At 46.9% G+C, this 22,520-nt stretch overlaps 1 long non-coding RNA gene and 1 other non-coding gene across 2 annotated transcripts; both read right to left on the bottom strand.

Annotated features, from left to right (window-relative positions):
* Positions 1 to 1,543: 1,543 nt before the first annotated feature.
* Positions 1,544 to 1,616, bottom strand: Trnas-gcu (transfer RNA serine (anticodon GCU)). Its single transcript has one exon. It is a non-coding gene; the product is annotated as a tRNA-Ser (tRNA).
* A 17,353-nt stretch (positions 1,617 to 18,969) lies between these two features.
* LOC135387329 (uncharacterized) lies at positions 18,970 to 20,587 on the bottom strand. The gene is made up of 3 exons (XR_010421052.1): positions 19,668 to 20,587; positions 19,441 to 19,560; positions 18,970 to 19,114 (listed from the first exon to the last, which is right to left on the bottom strand). It is a non-coding gene; the product is annotated as an uncharacterized LOC135387329 (long non-coding RNA).
* Positions 20,588 to 22,520: the final 1,933 nt, after the last annotated feature.

The raw sequence follows: 22,520 nt of genomic DNA, 5'->3' as shown, positions 1-22,520 counted from the left end.
GAATTCGCACGGTTCATAGTGGTACCGACGTGAATACTACCGCGATATGGCCAACTACTTGGCATAGCAAGAAACAATGCACAACTTACCGATATGTCTGTCCTAGGTTCCGGATTTTGTGTCGAACCTCCAACGACGAACGCTCGTATCCCGCAGACTGCAAAGCTTCTGAGATTTCGTTGTATATAACGGCATTACGTTTTTGCCGCCTGAAATCGTCTAGTCGGTCCTCCCAGATGTCGATAAGGACAGATGTTTCGCGATCCGTCCACAAATTCCGTGAAGAGGATGCAGTTCTCTTTGATGCCACCCCAAACAGATCTCTTCCGGCTCGTTAAACAAAAAACAAAAAAGACAAAGAAATGCAGAACGTCCCCGTAAACAGATCGGCGCAAGCAAACAAAAACAGCGTACGGCGGCACACATGTGGTGTCGAGGGTGGTCGAGATTATATATATATATATATATATAAAGAGGGGGGGAAAGCCATTAAAAGAATAAGTAAATGATGCTAAACGTGTTTGAAATTCAAACTTACAGATTAAGATGGCTTCTATGGCTGCACGTAGAGAAACAGATACTCATTGAACGATGCGACAGCAGCAGAGGACACGTGTTTCGCCGTGTTTGCGGCTCGTCGGCCCTGGGTAGCTGCGCATCGTTCGGGATTGGCAAACCAGGGGTCACTCACTGTGAACGTCGCTCGGGTCCTCTCGGCAAGCATTTGCCACAGTGCTCTTTTCGTCCTATTTAAACACAAATGACACCAGAAAATATCAATTTCGTGGTCAGACGATCTCCGTTCATGCGGACTGCGCAATACATGCTGCACAAACTGTACTGCCTGTTCCAATATGTGACGGATAGTACCAATTTGCCCCTACTGAGATAGTGTGATACTTACCGGAATCCACCATTTTTTTCAACTAGCTCTTTGAGTTCTTTGTAGTTTCCTATCAGAAACCGGGTCTTTGGTGCTGTCCACAGCTCTGATTCTGTTGCTCTATGGGAAGGCCCTGGCTCTTCACTACTTGGAGGTGCAGCTGCAGCCTGCACAGGTACCGTCGGAGTGGACATGTGCGCAGCCTGGTTTGTGTTCGTGAAAAGGACATTGAGGACGGTCCCATCTACAGTTAGGAATAGAGAAAACGCAGTGGCTATAGGATCACAACCAGTGGTGGGGATTTAAATCCGGATTTAGCTGCATCCAAAGGCGTGTGGATTTGATCTGGGATTTGTTTAAAAAAAAACAGGATTTGAATTTAGATTGAATCACGTTTTGACAGGGGATTTACATTTTGATTGAATCATGTTTTCGACGGAGTTGCATGGCTGTGAATGCCTTCAACCTCCTCAATAGAAAGGCTTCAATTTTGAAGCCAGCGAAATTCCAAATTGCAAAGTTAGCAGTCAGTCAGGTCTGAAGCTGATCAAGAGAGAACTCATGTTCTGAGGCTGGAACAACATAGAAAGGACAAACACATACGAAGCCTCAAATTGCATAAGAAATGAACGAAGAAAGATGAAAGTCATTGAAAAGGTTTGCCAGCTGTGGGACTCGAACCCACATCTTCTGGATTAGCGGTCCAGGGCTCTACCAATTGAGCTAAGCTAACAGGCCTTCTCAGCGACTTCCAAGGGCGCGTCATCTGAAGGGACAAACCAACCACTCTCTCACTCATCCCCCTTTCACTCTTACATTTTTCTCACTCATACACACAATCATACGACGGGATTGACGCAAGCAGCAACTGTTGAACAAGAGAGAACTGATGTTCTGAGGCTGGAACAACATAGAAAGGACAAACCGCAACAGTTGCCGCTTACGTCGATCCCGTCGTATGATTGTGTGTATGATTGAGAAAAATGTAAGAGTGAAAGAGGGATGAATGAGAGAGTGGTTGGTTTGTCCCTTCAGATGACGCGCCCTTGGAAGTGGCTGAGAAGCGTGTTAGCTTAGCTCAATTGATAGAGCCCTGGACCGGTAATCCAGAAGATGTGGGTTCGAGTCCTACAGCTGGCTAACCTTTTCAGTGACTTCCATCTTTCTCTGAAGCTGATATTAACTACGTTCTTACGCGGACACACACTTTTAGATGAATGAAATGCTTGGAGAGATTGCATTTGGAGAGAATGACTGAACTGTGCACCATACAGTCGTTGTAACTTTAAATATCTGTTCGCGTTACAGTTGTTGTAACTCTAGTTACCGTTGTTAGGAAAACACTAAACATGCGACCTACACTGGCAGCCACGTCTGTGACGTACATGGCCAAACAGCACAATGCAGAGCAAGCCACGTATCCAATGAATTGCGGTCTTCCGTCTACGGCAAAACAAAAAGCTTTTCACAAACGCGTATTCGTCTATATACGCGCACTAACTGCATTGTGCTGTATTGCGATGTCTTTCCCTTCAACGTACCTGGTGCTTTGTAGGCATAGTTGTTACCGTTGCGCAGAAAGGAGCCATCGCTGTTAATAACTGGCGTGAGCGAAGTTTGTCCGCCGCCATTTTCCAGCCCCTGCACCTGCTGCACTACCTCTCGAGAAAGTGCAACAGTTCGCTGCACCAGAGGTGAACTAGGCCTGCACTTTTTTCGAAACGAACGCGACAGTGCAGGGGGCGCCTGGGTGCACTGGCGAAACGAACGGGCGAGTGCAGCACCTCCATGAACTGGTTCAGGCAGTGCAAGTGAATCGAATGGACCTCATATTTAGGGTTTCGCGTTTCGGTTTTAATCGAAAAACATACGCCGGGTAAATCTTCCCTCATTCGGTTTTAATAAAAAAATGTGGAATACAGAGAAACATTCTAGGAACCATGACAGATAAATTGCTGCACATGCACAGCTTAAGATTCCAACATGCCAAGCAGGCTTTCCTTTATTACTCTTCTTTTCTTGGTATTTGCTATGGTTGGATGACCTGCGACCACATTGAGTGTTCCAGGGTCAATCCTTTTGTCCTGGATCAGGTGCGCTGGTCAGAATCTCATTCTTCTACCATTGTAGATGCCCAACCGCGCTTGTCAACCTTTTAGGGACGTGACGTCAAGTAGAATCTCGGTCACCGGCCTTTACTTGTTTAGCGGAGAGGTTACGACAGTACATACACCCATTTTCCACCCATGGTGGTCCTGTCTTTCCGCGGCACCCGACATGGGAAGAAAAAGGAAGAGGGCCTCGGACTAAGTTTGCGAAAATCAAGATTTTGAACACTCAGGCAAGGAAGATGTTGTCGTATGGAAGTATCAATAATAATAATAATAATGTTTTATTGGTGCCCAAGAACGGTCGTGACGACTAACGGGCGTGACAGTTAATGTGGGCTGTCGGCTGTGGAAGAGGTGGGCCCGCATATCGGAGCACGTGCAATCGCGGCACCACGTGGATCTGAAGAATCCTCGTAACGAACAATCAACGAGCGCATGTCCGACAAGAACCTCGGCAAGTATGGTTGCATTTATTACAATAAGCTTTTAAGCTTATTGTAATGAATGCAAGCATACTTGTGCTTTCGTTGGTTTCGTGAATGCGCCATCACTTCGCTGTGGAGCAAAAAAGTTTCTTTTGTGAAGTCACAAAACTGGTAATTCTCACTGGTTGTTGTTGTTAAGGCTGCGTTTGACGCGCACAGCACTGAAATCACATTGTAATTGCTAGTCGCCGATAACTGTCGAGTAAACCATGTACACGCAAGGAAAAGCATCGAAAAACTCCGATTTCACGAAAATCAATAAACATCGCACAACATACGCCGAGAGCCGTCAGGCAGTCGTCTGGCAGCGCGCTAGGATCTTGGGCACAAACGCTGAATAGCAAGAGACAAACACCTGCTTACAGATGTACACTCATTGCTACGAAACTGCTGAAGTCTCAGCGTTCTACAAGCAGTACAGATCACAACTTCCGTCCTTCGTTGTGCAAGATGCCATTTCGTACATGAATGAGAAGTTGCCATGCCCGCAGCCCTTGTGCCTGGATGTGGGCTGTGGACCGGGTCAGAGCACAGAATTGTTCTGCCCGTTTTTCGAAAGAGTGGTTGGGATAGACGTCAGTGAAACTCAAATCAAGGAGGCGGAAGCGAAGAAGCAGGCACGGAATGTGTCCTACCAGTACGTACAAGAGTTCAATCTTTGTTTGTAATGTGTGTTATTCACATAATGCATGTTTAGGGTTCTTTGTTTTTGGGATCTGCCCAATTTTTCACGATAGTTCAGAAACATGGTACGCGTAAAGAAATGTGGTGAATGCCCGTGACACTTTTTGTATTAGTGATCCCAGAGAGTTCTATAGATAAACACACTCGAAATAACTGTGGTCTGCAGTAAACCTTGCAGTGCAGTCATGCACTTAACCTTCTATTGCTGTGCTGTAGCACTCAGGCCCAGTTTCACCAACGCTGGTTCACTTTGAACTAAGTTCAAGGGCTGGTAAAACTTGAAGTTGGCACTCAAATTATTTTTTTACAGACGTTAACTACTTACGTGATGAATGTTCGAGTGACAATAACCCCCGAAATTATACCCCTGACACATGGACATGTTGGAACTCCTTTCCATTAGGGGTCCTCTAAGGGATCCAGCTGCAAAGGACACCTTCGTGGAATGAGTTCATGCCGGTGACACACAGCATGGGAGAACTCCTTTTGGTGTCTTGTATGAAAAACATGCTCAGAGATGTTGCGCTAGATATTTCAATTAGAACTAGCCTGCACGTACGACGCAGTAACAGTAAACGTAACTTCAACATTTAACTTCACCCGGCGTCGGGAACGTGGCGCCCCCATCGCCCGGCAGGTCCGACCTGTCGCAGCAGCCCGCTCTCACATTATGGTTGGGTCGCCGTGGGAGTCGAGACCCCTACGTCGAACTGTACGTAGCTCACCCGTGTCCGGGGAAATGGGAGTCCTGGCGGTTGAGCCAACCCGGAGGTTGTGTTGGACCCGTAAGGGCCCCTTTGGGAAGGCAACACACCGCTTTGGCCCCTGACTTCTCGTAGTCGGGAGGTCCTGGGAGGTCCGACCAGGACTATGCAGTTCAGTCACTGCCCCTTCTCCTCTACACTTCCCTCCCTTCCTACTCCTCTTTCCTTTCTTTCTATACCCCCTTTTCTTTCCCTCTCCAAGTCTTGGCAGTGGCAAGGACCAACCTCGAGCAGCGTTTTCACCTCTCTGAGTACACTGCTCTAGGGTATAGTACTTGCCGAAATGCTGGCGCGTTGAACGCGTCCCCCGGTTGGGCTCGGTGGTGGGCGGCATAACGTGAGTACCGAATATTTCTATTCCACTTCATGGGTTCTGAAAATCACAAAAAACAAGATCGACCCCTGAAAAGGAGTCGCACCGAGGTCACGCTAAAGGTCGACAAGAAACACGTAGAACACTCACTATCAGAGCTCTCTTTCCCGAGGTTTCTGGTGGTACATTCAGCCGACGCTGAGAGGCCAATGAGCAGAATATCTCCATTCGTGATTGCAAAAGACATCGAAAAGATTGTAGGAAAGGGCTATTCAGCCAAAAAGCTTTTTTCTGGAGATCTACAAGTTGAGGTACAGACAAAGAAACAAAGTGACGCGTTGCAAGCCACCAAGCAGATCGCTGGAACGGACGTTTGTGTTACCCCACATCGTGTACTCAACACCGTGAAAGGTGTTATCTCAGATGATGATTTACTTACAAGCTCTGAAAACGAAATTCTAGAAGGTTTGTCTTCGCAAGGGGTCACCGCGGTACAGCGTATAAAAATCCGTAGGGAAGGCAAAGAAATCCTGACAAAACACATTATACTGTCGTTCTGTTTGCATTCTCTCCCACCTACAGTTAAAGCGGGGTACCTTATTGCCAAGTACGTCCATACATCCCAAATCCACGGCGATGCTTTAAATGCCAGCGCTTTGGGCATGGTTCCCAAACTTGTCGTGGCGAAGCCATCTGCCCAAAGTGTGCGGGAAAAGACCATGTACCTGAATCTTGTACTAATGCAGTTAAATGCTTAAACTGCGCAGGCGATCACCCAGTTTTTTCAAGGTCATGCCCTCGATGGCAACAGGAGAAAGAAATTCTAAAGATTAAAACAATACAAAACATATCGTATAAAGCGGCAAAATCACAGCTTGATTTCCAAAGAGTTGGATCCTTTGCGGAGGTGGTGCGAAGGGGAATGGCCCCACCCCCGACGTGCGTTGAGACTCGGACACATTCTAAGCCGGAGTCTCAACCCAACATTCCCCAAAAGACTACGCGGAGTACGCAGAGACTGCAGCCAGTCTCCGTAGCCTGCCAAACGGAGTTCAGTGAAGAAACCTCTTCGGAGGCTGTCGCCACCCCATCTTCTGGGGGGAAGTCAATGGTGGCAGTAGAGGGAAGTCAACAACCCATGGAACTTTCGGATGCAGATGACCGTGCATCGCTGAAGTCAGTGTCGAGTACATCTAGCTTCCATGGCCGAACAGAGGCTTCAAAAGGGAAACGTTCAAAGGGCAGAGGAAGAGGCACGACAACAACTTAAATAAGTTGTTGAAATTTTAAATATAGCCTAACAAAATTACTTTGCCTTGAGAAAGGCACACTTCTAATAATGAGTATTTCCATTACACAGTGGAATTGCCGAGGCTTACGGAGCAACTTGGATGACGTATATGCCATAACTGAAAGGTACAATTCAGTGGCTATATGCCTACAAGAAACTTTTCTTCCCGGAAATAACATAAACCCATTCAAATACTTTAATCTTTTCTCTAAAGCGAGGACTAACACAGCGCGCCCCTCTGGAGGCGTGGCAATACTTACAAAGAAAAATTTACCAGCAAAAGAAATTCCTCTTGTCACAGGTTTTGAGGCAGTTGCAGTGCAGATCTGCATCGATCAAGTTTTTACTCTATGCTCCTTGTACATCCCTCCAGATTTTGACTTTGATCCCCTGGAACTAGAGCGACTTCTGTTGCAACTCCCACAACCATTTGTGGTTCTCGGTGATCTTGACGCACATAACCCCTTGTGGGGTAGCAACAGATATGACATACGTGGTAAACATATTGAAAATGTAATACATGCCCATTCTTTGTGCGTACTGAACATGGGAGCATCTACTTATTATAATGCTTTACATCATACCTTCTCGTGTTTAGATGTATCGTTCTGCACAGCATCGATATTTCAACTCTTTGAATGGTCAGTGAATGACCATCCTTATGGAAGCGATCATTTCCCGACAAACTTGAAGTATGTACAACATTGTAATTCTCTTTTAACGCGGCCGCAGAGGTGGAAACTGTCCCGCACAGATTGGGAAGCTTCCCAAAAAGTATGCTTATTGGGACCGTTATCCTCTGGTATGACTGTCGACGAGGCGAATCAAAACATTGTGGAGGCAATAATACACGCTGCTGGAAAAACTATTCCAAAAACAACAACCTCCCTACCTAAACGTCCTAAACCCTGGTGGACTGATGAATGTAAAAAGTCATTTAAGGAACAGAGGAAAGCTTGGGGAAAATTTCGTAAGTTCCCAACGCTGGAAAATCTTATAGATTTCAAGAGGAAGCGTGCTGCAGCGCGGCACACTCAACGAAAAGCCAAAAGAAAATCTTGGCACGAATTTCTTACATCTCTTAATCGCAACACCCCATCTAAAGTTATATGGGATAGGCTAAACAAAATCCGAGGTAGTTATCGAGGTTTTACGATGCCTATGATTCATGTGAATGGAGTACCTTGCAAGAACCTAGACGAACAAGCAGATGCCCTGGGTGAATATTTTCAAGAGATATCTAGTTCGTCACACTACAGTCCACGTTTTTTAAAATACAAGAGCAGAGAAGAAAATAAACGTATCGTTACTAGCACATTTGATACTGAACCCTATAACACAGATTTCACGTTTGACGAATTTGAACAGGCTTTGTGCATTGCTAAGAAAACAGCCCCCGGGATGGACTCCATACACGTTGATATGATCAAACACCTCTCAGTTGAGTCACAGGCTACACTTTTAAAAATTTTCAACCAGATATGGAGGGAAGGGAAGTTACCTTCTGGATGGAGATAAGCAGTTATCGTACCCATACTCAAACCTGGAAAGGAACCGTCATTACCTAGCAGTTACAGACCGATTGCACTGACCAGTTCGGTAGCAAAAATTATGGAACGTATGGTTAACAACCGCTTAGTGTACGTATTAGAGGATAAGGGTGTTTTTAAGAAATACCAATGCGGCTTCCGCGGGGGTCGGTCGACAATAGACCACCTAGTACGTCTGGAGACACAAATTCGGGAAGCGTTCATACGAAACCAGTATTGCATCTCAGTATTCTTCGACTTGGAGAGAGCATATGATACTGTCTGGAGATATGGAATCCTACGAGATCTTAGGTCATACGGAATCTGTGGGCGTATGATCAGGTTCCTCGAAAGCTTTCTTCAAGATCGTACGTTCGTAATACGCTTGGGAACCACATACTCTCGACGCTTTATTCAAGAGAACGGAGTCCCGCAGGGATGTGTTTTAAGTGTCACGCTCTTTATAATGAAAATTAATTCTATATCTAAGGCTATACCTCAAAACATCCCATTTTCACTTTATGTGGATGACGTCCAACTGTCGTACAGCTCGGTTAACCTCCGCGGGGCGGAGAGACAATTGCAGAGTGCTATAAACAAACTTTGCAACTGGGCGGACGAAAATGGTTTTCGTTTCTCGGCTGAGAAGTCTACATGTATGGTTTTTTCGCGCAAAAGGGGAATGCTCCTAAATCCGACCCTTAAACTAAACAAGCGTGAACTCCCAATACGAACAGAGCACAAGTTTCTTGGTGTTACCTTCGACCATAAGCTGACATTCATACCACACATCAAACACATCAAACAGAAATGTAATAGAGCTCTTAATATAATGAAGATAATATCACATAAATCATGGGGAGCGGACAAAGACACAATGGTGGAAATTTACAAATCCGCTGTACGTCCAATACTTGACTATGGAGCTGCAATTTATGGGTCAGCTAGACCATCAGCATTGAAAATTCTTGACCTCCTACAAAACCAAGCTCTTCGCCTGGCGACGGGAGCATACCGTACCACTCCAGGGGAGAGTCTTTACGCAGAGTCGGGCGTTTGCAGCCTTAGAAGGCGAAGGCAATTCCTTTCTTTCATGTACGCTGCGAAAATAAGCAGTCAACCAGAAAACCCTGCACATGGATGCATTACTGAAACCCGATACTAAAGACTCTTCGAAAATAAACCAAGAGTAATTCCTCCATTAAGTATGAGATTGGAACAAAATGCCCAACAGGTGAACTTCCTGGACTTCCAGAACCCCCTCTTTGGAGCAGTTGCCAGTACAGCTCCGTGGGAGAGAAAGAGGTTCTCATGTAACCTTGCTCTAACTAAATATGATAAGAAAGCGGTCAATCCGCAGGTCATTAAACAAGAATTTCTTGCCATAAAGGACAGTTACGGGAAGCACGATGAATTTTATACTGATGGTGCGAAAGGCAAAACTGGAGTTGCGTGTGGTTTCGTTGCTAGTACATTTAAGCGATTGACGAAATTAAATAAGCTTTGTAGCATTTTTACGGCAGAACTGTATGCGATTAACATGGCGTTAGACAGCATAAAGGAACACAGTGTTAAATCGCCTGTCATATATACGGACTCCTTGAGCTCACTTTTAGCTATAACGTCCACCAAGCAAACAAATAATTATTTGGTGAAGAATATCCAAAATAGTGTGCTCACACTTTCGATGATGGGACATGCGGTGAAATTTATGTGGGTTCCAAGTCACATAGGAATTAAAGGAAATGAACTTGCAGACCATGAGGCTGCACAGGCACTTTTAGGGAATATCACGGAACAAAGAATTCTGCTGCATGACTTCAAAAGAGCAGCGCAGAAAGCTCTGCATTGTGACTGGCAGCGAAACTGGAATGAACAAGTCAGAAACAAGCTGCACATGATAAAGCCAACATTGTCATTGACAAATGTTTCTAACAGAATGGATCGCAGAAGAGAAGTGACCTTGTGCAGGCTGCGTGCAGGTCACACCTTTCTTACCCATACATATCTTCTTAAAAGAGAGGACCCGTCTCGCTGCGAATTCTGCGATGACATCCTCACAGTACTTCATTTCTTGCTGATATGCCCTGTATATGAACGGCTACGACGAAAGCATTTTAAACAGATCTACGATATGCTCATTCCACTTCATCCTGCGCTCCTGATAGGAGATGAACCGCTTGTGGAGTTTGACTCTGTACTAAACTTCCTTAAGGACATCAAGCTCCTCCAATACATCTGACATTGTTTCAACCCAGTGATCGCCCAGTAGATAAACTTCGCTCTGAACACTGAACCCGCAGGAACAGGGACGTAGGCCCTCGCCTGAGTGTGCTCCGAAGTTCATCAGAACAGAGGAATATTGGTGACTCCCTCGCCTGGAGCACCCTTGGAATCCCTTCGGGGTAGAGGGCTGGGTGATCCCCTCGCCAGGAGAACCGCCGAAGTTTCGTACGCGAAGCAGAGGAATATTGGCAACTCCCTTGCCTGGTGTTTCTCCAAAGTTCCGCAGCTCAGTACCCTTAATATACTAAGTTCGACTATCTGCATTAAATACATCACGTAGAACTACTTGTCTATACATTGGCCACCATATATACCTATAAGGCCTTAGTAGCTAATGCGCCAGAAAAACCCAAATCAAATCATATATACCTATAAGGGATCACATCCCTGTGGTTCAATGTTATGGACAATGACGTGTGACGTTATCTGACGTGACTTGTTATCTGACATTAGTATGTGTATACATTATTAAATATTGCAGGAAAACCCCACAATATCATATTTTAGTAAAACCACAAGACATCACAGTGACTACGATACACCTACATACCATTATACGGCGCAGCTTGATCTTCGATATCCTTGCGCCAGAAAACTCCAAACTCCAAACAACATACGCCGAATCCGCCCAAAAATAAACATCGAAAACGCGGAACCCTACAGTCATATTACAGCTCAACACCCCAGGATGAATACGCGTCGTAGTCTCTCGGTCGCGTTTCTTTTGACACCGGCCTGGCTGGCACGACAAACTTATTGTAGAGGGCTTACAGCAGTTTAGTATTTCAACCTTGTGGCACAAAATAATTTCCAACGTAGGACTGTTTTGTATACATAGATGTAGGTCGCATTCCAGCTTGTATTGTTTAGGGCTTCTATTTAAAAAAAAGGGGTATCGCTTTCGCTAAAACAAAGTATCGCTAGAAAAGCTTTCAGTACCTAGCCCTTTACTGTGGATTGGTACGACAAAAAAAAAAAAAAAAAAAAATACGGAGCAAAGACTGAAGGATAACATTGAAAATGCAAGAAGAATGTCATGTCATGCCGAGGATCTCTTTGCAAACGGTATGAAACCAACAACCTATGGGGACAGAGTGGGCAGGCCCTCCTATCGTAAAGCAGAACCAAGTTTGTAGCAGCCCTGGCAAGTCTAGAAAGGAACACAAAGGCATAGTGCAATGGAAATGGTCACTTTATAACCTCCTAGGCACTTCATTATTAAAACTTTATTGTTGTTTTAGGCAGAGTTTTGTATGTCGTATGTCACTTTAACGGTGTATTAACTAATAAACGTTTCGTGAAATATTAGTCTCACTGCACTTTTGTTGGTTTATTGAGCTGCTCCAAAAACGCATTTTCTCTGCTCCAATTTCTGTTCTAAAACCGCAAAGTCAAATAACACCCCTGTCTATGGGATACCTCAATGTTTGTGGTCCTTCGGGTGCAGCCACAAGGCATAATTCCTGCGCACTGACTTGACGTCTTCCCTGTTGCGATCATCATGTTGTAAAGTCATCTGATTCAAACTGTAGCAGCGCCGATTCAGCAAGCGGTCAATCGTCGACGAGCTAATTTGGATATTTGGCACACGGTCGGTGAGCGTGCACTTCCGTCGGGTTACGGTATAGTCGGGATGATCGTCAACCAACGAGGTTAATATTTAAACGACGTCCGTGCCAAATCTTTTTGAAGACCCTCCTCTTCGCTTGGGTACGTCTCTATTGGTAGATAGAACACAATAGAGCGTGCAGTTTTGATGTTGATTCCCAACATGGCGGGCAGTGAAACGGGATCGCCACCGCACCTGTGACAATCCAGCAAGTGATCTCTGTTACGGGCTCGGGTCGCAATGAATGGAAGAAACCTACTCCCGTGATCAGTGTATAGGTTGGGACCCGGCTAGTGGAGGGACTGTGGCCAATGCGGTAATGAATGAGCCCAGACTCATTTTCAACAAACAAGGAAACTTGCACTTTTACTGAACGGTTCACGACAAACAGAAAAATGAAGATATATCGCACGCTAAATCATTCCACCTCTGCGGTCCTACAAGCTTGCCTAACGGTGCTTCTCTGGAAATAACAGTCGTTACAGAGGCACCAAACCAAATGCACAAAATATATCCCGACCTCTTAAAATCACAGTCAAAACCACTACTCAGGCTGCTCGACAAAATGCACCACGCCAGTCTCATCGAAATCACTTAGCTGTATACAGGGGTGGAGAAGCCCAAAGAAACTTCGAAGAGCCTGAGACGTCTTCTTGTCGTGGCGACGTGTCTTCTTCGTTTCCCTCGACGTCACACCGTGACACACACTCTTGCACACTTCACAAAAGTCAACTACCTCCTATGCAGCAACCTGCATTCGCTACTTCAACCGATTGTCAAACCGTACCGATAGTTGAAACCGAAGATATTACCGCCGCTACTCTTCCCAAACTTCCCCGGCGGGAAAACCGCTGCTACACCGTTAGCGTTACCTTCCCTTCCAAATCGACCACCGGACTCCCCCAATTTGTGCCAACTATATCCTTATATAACCTCGTTAAACAGGGCTTCCAAGGCTCAGTCCACGGGGTATCCCTCTTTTCTTGGGCGGGAAAAAGGGTCACTACGCCCCTGTCACACAACAGACTGGCCGCTTTACAAAAAAAGAAAAAGAAAATACACGATAATATACTTGTCACTTTCCAAATGTCAGTGACCTGAAGCAATTCCCAGATCTCGGGTGCCAAAACAAAGTTAGGTACGAAAAACATGTGGTATCGGGTTACCGTAAACAGTCCGACCGACCCAAAAATGCCATGCCTGGCCTCGCCGCAGGCGGTCGAGAGCAACCCGAAATACGCACACATAGTTGCGTCGAAGTGTCCGGTTTCTTTACTCGGAATGTCCCTCCAACGCATCTTGCAGAACATCTGGAGGCAGTAAATTTTGGAATCTCCGAGCTGTCACGGCCAGCCGAACAAGTGCCCGTTCTAACTTTTGTTTAAATTAACTCGCAAAAAAGGAGACCTGAAATATGTTTAAACACAAACTCGCACAACAACTGATTGTCCTGTGACACGACCCCATCGCTAAGAATATTATAACACATTTCAAAACCCAAAAACAGGGCAGACAAAAGTTTGGTGGATGACACCTGACACAAACTCCACACTCCACAAAAAATGCACACTCGCAATGCCACGAACACTAAGAAAAAGACCTAGGAGATGTAGTACAAAGGCATCATAATCACATGCCATCTCAACTATAGTTATACGCTTGTTTACGTACACAGCGACTAAGGGGTACAAAGTAGATGCAAACGCAAATCACTGCGCGTACCAACAACAACAAGAACACTACATTTGGTTTTTTCACAGGTGTACCCGTATATTGAAAATCAGGCAAAAGCAATACCCTACTGTAACAATCAACCCTTTACATTCGGCCCAAATAGTCTGCGCCGACATTGTCTCTTCCTCTCTCATATTCTACCATTATACCGACATACACATTTTAGCGGCAAATATTCCGACTTATACCGACTTCATGTGGGCGGGACACACATATTCACCACTGTGCCTCACATGATTTCAACTTCGCCCTCATAAACACAGTACATCTCTGTGGAATTATTACAGGCGCACACACACAAACGCAAAACTTTAATCGATTCTTCCCTTTGGCTTAGGTACACGTCCGTCGAAGAGCTCATCAGGTGTTTTGTCTTCCACTTATGCACTCCACTCAGTGCAAGAAACAATACTAAGGCACCCAGAAGTGTAAAGAAAAAGTTCTAGGCGGCGCTCATCGCATAAGAGTACCAGACTTTCACAACACTACCGTGTACAATTACAACTCTACTGTAACACATAGAGTGCCACCGCACTTTGGGGCCCATTACAGAAAACTCTTTCTCAATCAATACACTGTGCTTAAATACAGTTTGCTATGGAATTCGCCGTTTCTTGCAACCCCCTCTCTTATTACTATTGTTCCGCCCGATTTCCGAACATATACGTCGACGCCACCCTACTGCCGCTGGCTCTTTGACATCGGTACGGCTTCCGTCTCCATTCGACATTCCTCCACGGTGGTATATCTGCAGGCCTTCCCTTTTGTTCTTCTCTCCATCAAAAACCATCTCTTCGCGCCTTTTTGAAGTGGTTGGCAGGAAGCAAATGTGTCTTGCTCCCACCCCGGCTATTCTTCTGTCCAGCCGCAATTGGACGATCACTGTACAGCAATGTGCACTCTTAAAGGAGTTGTGAATCCAAATCCAAATATTACACAAAATCATGTTTGAAATGTAGATTTATGGGTGCCAAACATCTCCGTCGAAACCCTTTCACGTTGCGCTCCCGCGCCACGGAGTTATGGCGCTTTGAAAATGAGGAGATCCTTTCACTCTTGGCTCGCCTCGCCCGATCTCGGTATGACGTAGTACCGAGCGCGCCCGGGAAGTGCGGAGTTCCCGTCCCCATGACGACGCCTGTAAACAGGGACGCGGCGAGCGCTGGTAGGCGACGCGGCGAAGTGAAATGAGCGGAAGGGCTATGACGTAGAGCCATAGAGCAACTGGTCACTTCCCGCCGACTTCATGGAGCTGCACGGCACCGTTTGGCGCCACGGTCGGCGGGGGCCTCTAAAATTGGAGATTTTTAAAACTCTGTAGCATACAAAATAATAGGAGGTGGGACTTTGCGTACGGAGTGCGTGGAGTAAGGCGTACAGACTCTGCCAGAGATAAAGTTCTATCCGTGTGGTTTCTCAGCCCCTTTAAAGGGACTATGAAATTTCCCGAACCCCCATACTTTTTTTCGATGGAAACTGTTCTTCCCGCAGAGAAACTAATATGCCACAAATTTTTCCGGACGAAATCGCTCCACTCTGCGAGGAGCGCGCGCTGGAAATGTCTCTTCCGCGTTCCTCCTCTCCCGCGCATATTTCCCTGCAGGTGGTGTAACTGTACGGACCGCTCTTCGGTTCCCCGTTACGTCACCGGTGTTGCACAATGGCAAGTAATGCCGCGAGCTCGCGCTGTGGCTGCCGCCACCATGGAGGTAAGAAACTAAGGAGATGCCCTAAGCGCCTCTCCCAATGCAAGCGAGCGTGCTGTGACCCGCGCATGGCATTGTGGTTAGTTGCCCACACACGTGACCCATAAACGTCACGGCAAGACGTCATAAAACATGGCGTCCTCCATGTCCGCGGCGTATCTTACCTGAATACAGAGACGAGCTGCGGCCGAATAACTTGTTTCCGCTTTCATAACATCTTAGAAGTTATCACACCCGTTGAAACACAAGATAGATCATCTCAGTGTGGAAGCAATGGATCACAAATCGCTAGAAGACGTACGTACGTCATGGTGACATTGCCTGGCTTCTCTTCTGTTTTGCTCAACTTTTGTTGTGATTTATCACGCGGCAAATGTTGAAACAACCCATAACCTTCAAAGTATTGTGCGAATGGACTCCTTGAAGGTAAGACGTTTGCTGAAGATGAGGTTTGCTAAACTTCCAATCCTCCGAGCAGACCGCCATAACGCTGAAACATGTGGGGATCACGTGACCGGGCAACTAGATGGGCGTGGTATTGCCAGGAGCGACCGCTAGAGGGGTCCCACGGCCCTCCGATCTTATAGCCCTCTCCTTAGTTTCTTACCTCCATGGCCGCCACTGCCGAAATCTGTCGATCGCGCGAAAGCTGCTGTCATGGAGATTTCCACTCCCGATGAACGCATACGCGGGATCCTACGGCGCATGCTCCTGGCGGGATTCCTCGGCTCGGCAACACGTCACGATGACGTGTTGCTGAGCCGGCCGCGGTCGCGTCAAGTTACCCGTTGTGTCTCCGCTCGGCAGCTCGTCACGGCGCGGCGCCAGCTGTCCTCCCTTCGCCGCTCCGTTTAAATTCGCTCCCGAGAAATCCGCTCGCACGACGAAAGTAAAATTTCGGTTCTAGACTCAGAAAAATGTCTTCTTTCGAACGAAACGAAGAAAAAAATCGTTTCATAGTCCCTTTAACAATAACAGGACCTCCGTACAATCGGTGGCCCCAGTAGAAAGTGCGCACGGGTTCCCGACGATGCGAGGTGCAAACATGGAGGTCAGGTTTTGACTTACATGTTTACTACTCGCATTGGGCGAACTCTTGCACACTTTCTACTGGGGCCACCGATTGTACGGAGGTCGTGTTACTGTTAAGAGTGCACAGTGTTGTACCTCTGCTGCCTGTTCTCTGGTCCTCGTGCATTCGGGACATTCCCGATTATCAAATCGTACAGTGGTGTTTGCATGCGCTTCGCCGTGAGATGCCAAATGTAAGATGGGGTACTCACGGAACTTCTCGCCTCTGGTAAATTCCTCATGGTTCCATCTGCAAGTTGCAGAGGGCTGAACTTCCCAGTCATGCCCTCTTCTTTCACCAGTGCTCTTCTTACGATGACTGTGTCACTCCCTGTATCGCGCAAGACAGTCACATCGTGCCTTCCCAACCTCCCTGTTGCCACGGGCATGCCTTTTACCTGAAACTGTGTGTCAGGGGACACACAAGCATTCACTACCGGCACCTTTACGCCGTTCCTCAGTTCCACGTACCTGCCTTTATCACACGCTTCTGCCGGGCATTTCTCTTCACACGTTGGGGCTACAATACACGATGACTGCGATAGTGTTGGCGCCTTCTCGGGGCAATCTCTTGCCCTGTGTGCCTCCTTACGGCATGCGTAGCACGTAACGTTTACTTGTCTTCCCGGGCGCGACCGGTATTCGGGCGCAATATGTCCTATTATGTTGCATAGAAAGCACCTTTTTGGACCTCGTGCTTTTTTCCGTTCTCGTGCATGTTTCGTGACCGTTCCCCGTCGAGGTTCCTCAAGTACATCCGCATCCTCGCTCCTACCATTCCCCAGGGGGTTCTGGCACTGGGCTTCTAAAAATCGGTCTGCATGTTCGGCTAGATCTGTCAAGGAGTCCGCCTTCCTTTCCCGCAGGAACATTGCTAACTTCGGTTGGCAACCCTTCGCGAACTGCTCTATGAGCAGTGGATCTCGTAGGCTGCCATAGTCGTGCTTTATTTCGGAGAGGTCCACCCACGGGTCAAACAAACTGCTCAGGCGCGCCGCAAACTGAGTACCGGTTTCTTCGTTCATGGGTTTTCCGCTGCGGAACCTCTCCCTAAACCCTTCCGTTGTCAGACGGAACCTCTGCAGAAGCGCCTTTTTGACCTTACCGTAAACGGCTGAGTCCTCCGGAGTCGGACTCCCAACACGTCTCCACTCAAGCACACGCTAAGTGCTCTCGCCCATTGGTCTTTCTGCGAACGCTGTCCTGTTGCCAATCGCTCAAAGCGCATCAAGTACGCGTCTAAATCGTCACGCCTTTCGCCGAAGGGTGCGAGCCATCGATGAGGTGCAACAGGAAATGTGTTAGTCACTTCTCGCACGACGCTGGCGGTGGATCCGGCCGATCCCTGGTTTTGTTGCTCTTGTAACTTGTAGCGCTTCCTTTTCACGTCTCTTGTTCTCTGCCAAGCGTCTGCTCTTTTAAGAGCTCTCTTTCTCGTGCTCTGCGCTCTCTTTGCTCTACCTCTATCCACTCCTTCAAAGCACCGCCCTCAAGGCCCAACTCCTTTCCGATTGCAAGTAACTCGTGCAGATCCATTACTCTAACGTGTTTCGCACACTCGACTCGCACACACTCACCTTACAAAAAAAGTTTAGCACTTTCTGTAGAAAGTCTGTGTACCTCCTATTACACGGCAGTAGAGAATATGCACATACTTTCTATATCTTTTCTATCACCCCTGTATCCTTTCTGCAGGCAATTGGTACACATTTTTCTGTAGAAAGTCTACGCTCCACTTGTGGCCCAAGGTGACAGAAAATACACAGAATTTCTACATGAATTTGTTGTTGTGGTTACAGAAAAAAAGAGACAGACTTTCTTCAGGATAAAACGTTTTATTTTATTATTACATAAATTTCTCAGTATTATTATTTCTCACTATTGTGTTTTGCATTGATTTGCTGCAGCATTGAGCTCAAGCTCCTCTTGATAGGAGCATCCGAGCAGTTGAATTTAGCACAGGTGTGTTCTGTAAAATAGAAAACACATGTAACATAAGCAATGGCAATATATTCTCAAAGCCTCAATTTCACACATTTGCTTAACACTCAAATGTATGTGCAAAATAGCTAGTACTTCACATGACACTAAACAGCACAATAAACTCTGCAGTGAAATAACAGAAATGACATGTACTGATTTAATAGCTATCGTCTAGTAGTTCTGACCAGGGATCGGAACCGGAACTGAACCCGAACCCGGCAGCAGCCGCAGTAGCCCCCTCCTGCATTCACGGTTGGGTCGCCGCAGGAGGGAGACCCCCACGTATAGCTGTGCGTGGCTTTCCCGTGTCTGGGGAAAGGGGGATCCTGGCGGTTGAGTGGACCCGGAGGTTGTTTTGGACCCTTCGGGGCCCCTCCGGGAAAGCAACACACCGCTTTGGCCCCTGCTTCCCATAGTCGAGTAGTCCTGGAAGGCCCGGCCAGGGTTATTCAGCTAGTCGCCATCTCCCTTTTCATTACTTTTTCTTTCTCCACTCCTTCACTGTCTTCCTTCTCCTCCCTTCACCTTCTTTGGCGGCAAGGGTCAACCTTGGGCAGTCTTTTCACTCTCCAGAAGCTGCACTAGGGTATAGTGCAGAGGTAGGTGTTAGCGTGCGGGGCACGTTCCCCAAGTTGGGCTCCATGGTGGGCGACACGCCTGCTGCACTGAACAATAATATCTTCTTACATGGATAACCACCACTCTAAAAAAACTGATCGGCGCCTAAAACGGAGCCGCACCGAGAGACCTGAACCGAATCTGCTTGATCTGTCTCCAGACCCTTGGTTTCCGAAGTTCCTAATAATTCAGTCTAAGGAAGAGGGAAAGCCACTTGCTAAAATTTCTCCTTTTGTTGTGGCGAAGGAACTCGAAAAAGTAATCGGTAAATCTTACAACGCAAGAAAACTGAATGCAGGGGATATCCAGGTCGAAGTACAGAACAAACATCAAAGCACGGCACTACAGACACTGTCAAACATCGGGAACATACCTGTAAATGTTAACGTACACCGCACACTGAACATAACCAAAGGTGTAATATCAGAAGATGAACTCATCGAATGCACAGAATCTGAGATTGAAGATGGACTGAGTGAGCAGGGCGTGGTCTCTGCAAAACGGATCATTATGAGGAGGGATGGTAAGGAAATCCCAACCAAGCACATTATTCTTTCTTTTCAACTACATGCGTTACCTTCTAATATAAAGGCTGGTTACCTCAGTTGCAATGTCAGACCATACATTCCAAACCCAAGACGTTGTTTCAAGTGCCAGCATTTTGGGCACAGTTCGCTTGTCTGCCGCGGACACTCCACCTGCCCAAAGTGCTCTGGCAAAGACCATTCGCCAGAGACTTGCAGCAATGAGTACCGTTGTGCCAACTGCCAGGGCAACCACCCGGTGTACTCTCGATCGTGTCCACGTTGGAAAGAAGAAAAAGAAATCATAAAGATCAAAACCGTACAAAACATTCCTTACAGAGCTGCAAAGACACAATACGAATTTCAAATGAAAGGATCTTTCTCCGAAGTGGTGCGCAGGGGAGTGGCACCACCAAGGAAATCTGTGGAAACTCAAACCTGCTCGCAGGTCTCTGAGTTCCCACCCTACACTCCCCAACAGGAGGCTGGAGACACTCAGGTGACTCCTGCAGTTACGGAGGCCAGCCGTTCAACTGGCCACAAAGAAACAGCCATGGCCTCCTCTAAGGTCGATGGCACACAATCAGTTTGGGACGGGGTCGTAAAAACCCCTTCCCAAAGAGGCACCCAAAGTATGGAGGTCGATGATGATGACTGCATGTCGCAGAAGTCATCGTCGAGCCTCCCCAGCATTCCTTCACAACGGAAGGAAAAACGAGAAAAAGGACGAGGAAGGGGTTTCAAAGGGAATGAGCAACAGAAACAACCCCCGCGAAGGGTCCAACCCCCCTAAATGGTACAAGTCCTTTCTAGTCGTTGTCACCAAGTGCTGCGCTTTCTTTTCCTCCTTTTTAGTGTGACCGTTATGAACCACTTCCTCCAGTGGAACTGCCGTGGTTTACTTTCTAACTTAGACGACATTAACGATCTCTTCGACAAGTACAATGCAGCATGTTTCTGCCTCCAAGAAACATACTTAAACACACACACACCAAATCCAATTCGTAGACACAATGTATTTCGAAGAGATCGGACAGACGCCACTCGCGCATCTGGTGGCGTGGCTGTCGTCACACGAGGAACTGTTCCGTCCAAAGAAGTCAACTTAGTTACAGACTTGGAAGCCGTAGCCGTGCAGATGTGTCTGGACAGAATTGTCACTATCTGCACGGTCTATTTGCCACCATCAGGAAGTTTTGCACAGAGGGATATAGAACACTTAATCAGCCAACTTCCAACTCCATTTATACTCTTAGGCGACTTTAACGCCCACAATCCGCTTTGGGGCAGTGCAAGAACCGACGGCCGAGGGAAAATGTTGGAAAGGGTCTTGTTATCAACCTCCATCTGTCTTTTAAATACAGGAGCACCTACGTACGTCCACTGTTCAAGTCGGTCTTTTTCGGTCTTAGATTTATCGCTTTGCAGTCCATCTCTATATCAAAATATAGAATGGAGTGTGGAAGAAAACCCACTTGGGAGTGATCACTTTCCAGTGGTCCTGAAGTATATGTGTGCAGTCAATAGTCTGACAGCATGCCGCCCTAGATGGAAGCTCCAGCATGCTGACTGGAATGCTTTCTCTAAAAAATGTGACCTGTCGTTAATCCCTGTGGAGAGGATGACGATTGAAGAGGCCAACAATGTAATTACCAACGTCATCCTCGATGCAGCAACACAATCCATTCCCCAGACTTCCGGTCGTCTACCGAAACGACCGAAGCCATGGTGGAACAGCGAGTGCAAGGAAACTCGTAAACTTCAAAATCGTGCGTGGGGTACATTTCGGAGGTACCCCACATCACAAAATCTTCTTTTGTTTAAAAAGGCGAGAGCCAAGGCCAGATGGACGCGGAAACAAGCAAAGCGGTCATCTTGGCACAACTTCGTGTCTTCCGTATCTCACAGTACCCCATCCAAAGTGGTGTGGGACAGACTTGGCAAAATCAGAGGAGAACACCGCAGTTATACAATCCCTCTTTTAGAAGTCAATGGGCAGGTGTGCGGAAACCTACAAGAACAGGCGGATGCGCTCGGACAACATTTTGAACGCATCTCTGATTCATCCCATTACAGTCCCGAATTTCTTAGAGTAAAAACAAACGCTGAGAAACGAAAAATTCCAATGAGTGGTGGCGATGAGTACGTATACAATCAGCCGTTCACGATGGTGGAGCTTCAGCGATCTCTATTCGCTGCTAAAGCCACTGCCCCGGGCCCAGACAGAGTAACCTACTCCATGCTCTGCCACTTGTCCGATGACTCAAAAAAATTGTTGCTCCTTTTCTTTAACCGCGTTTGGGCAGAGGGAACATTACCATTATTATGGAAGACTGCGACTGTCATTCCCCTTCTCAAGCCAAGAAAGGAAGCATCGAACCCAGCCAGTTACAGACCTATCGCCCTTACGAGTTGTATTGGGAAGACATTTGAGCGAATGGTCAATAACCGGCTGGTTCATCATTTGGAAGAAAATAATTACCTTTCTGAATTTCAATGTGGTTTTCGAACGGGGTGCTCCACTATGGATCACCTTGTTCGGCTAGAAACCACAATCCGTGAAGCCTTCGTCAGAAGACAACATTGCCTATCCGTTTTCTTTGATTTAGAGAAAGCGTATGACACTGCGTGGCGACACGGTATTCTGCAGGATCTTTACTTCTTTGGCGTGGAGGGCAGACTCCTTAGATGCATTTCAAACTTCCTCCAGCACAGATCCTTTAGAGTGCGATTGGGAACCACTCTATCCCGCCCCTTCGTACAAGAGAATGGTGTCCCGCAGGGATCCGTTCTCAGTGTTGTCTTATTTATTGTGAAAATCAACTCTGTGACCAATGTCATCCCACGCTCCATATCTTTCTCTTTGTACGTGGATGACATTCAAATATCTTGTTGCTCCGCGAACCTGTCAATATGCGAACGACAGATG

Source organism: Ornithodoros turicata, chromosome 3 (genome assembly GCF_037126465.1).
Source record: "Ornithodoros turicata isolate Travis chromosome 3, ASM3712646v1, whole genome shotgun sequence".
NCBI classification, from domain to species: Eukaryota; Metazoa; Arthropoda; class Arachnida; order Ixodida; family Argasidae; genus Ornithodoros; species Ornithodoros turicata.
The sequence above is the reverse complement of the archived record's forward strand: the minus strand, read 5'-3'. Positions and strand labels throughout refer to the sequence as shown.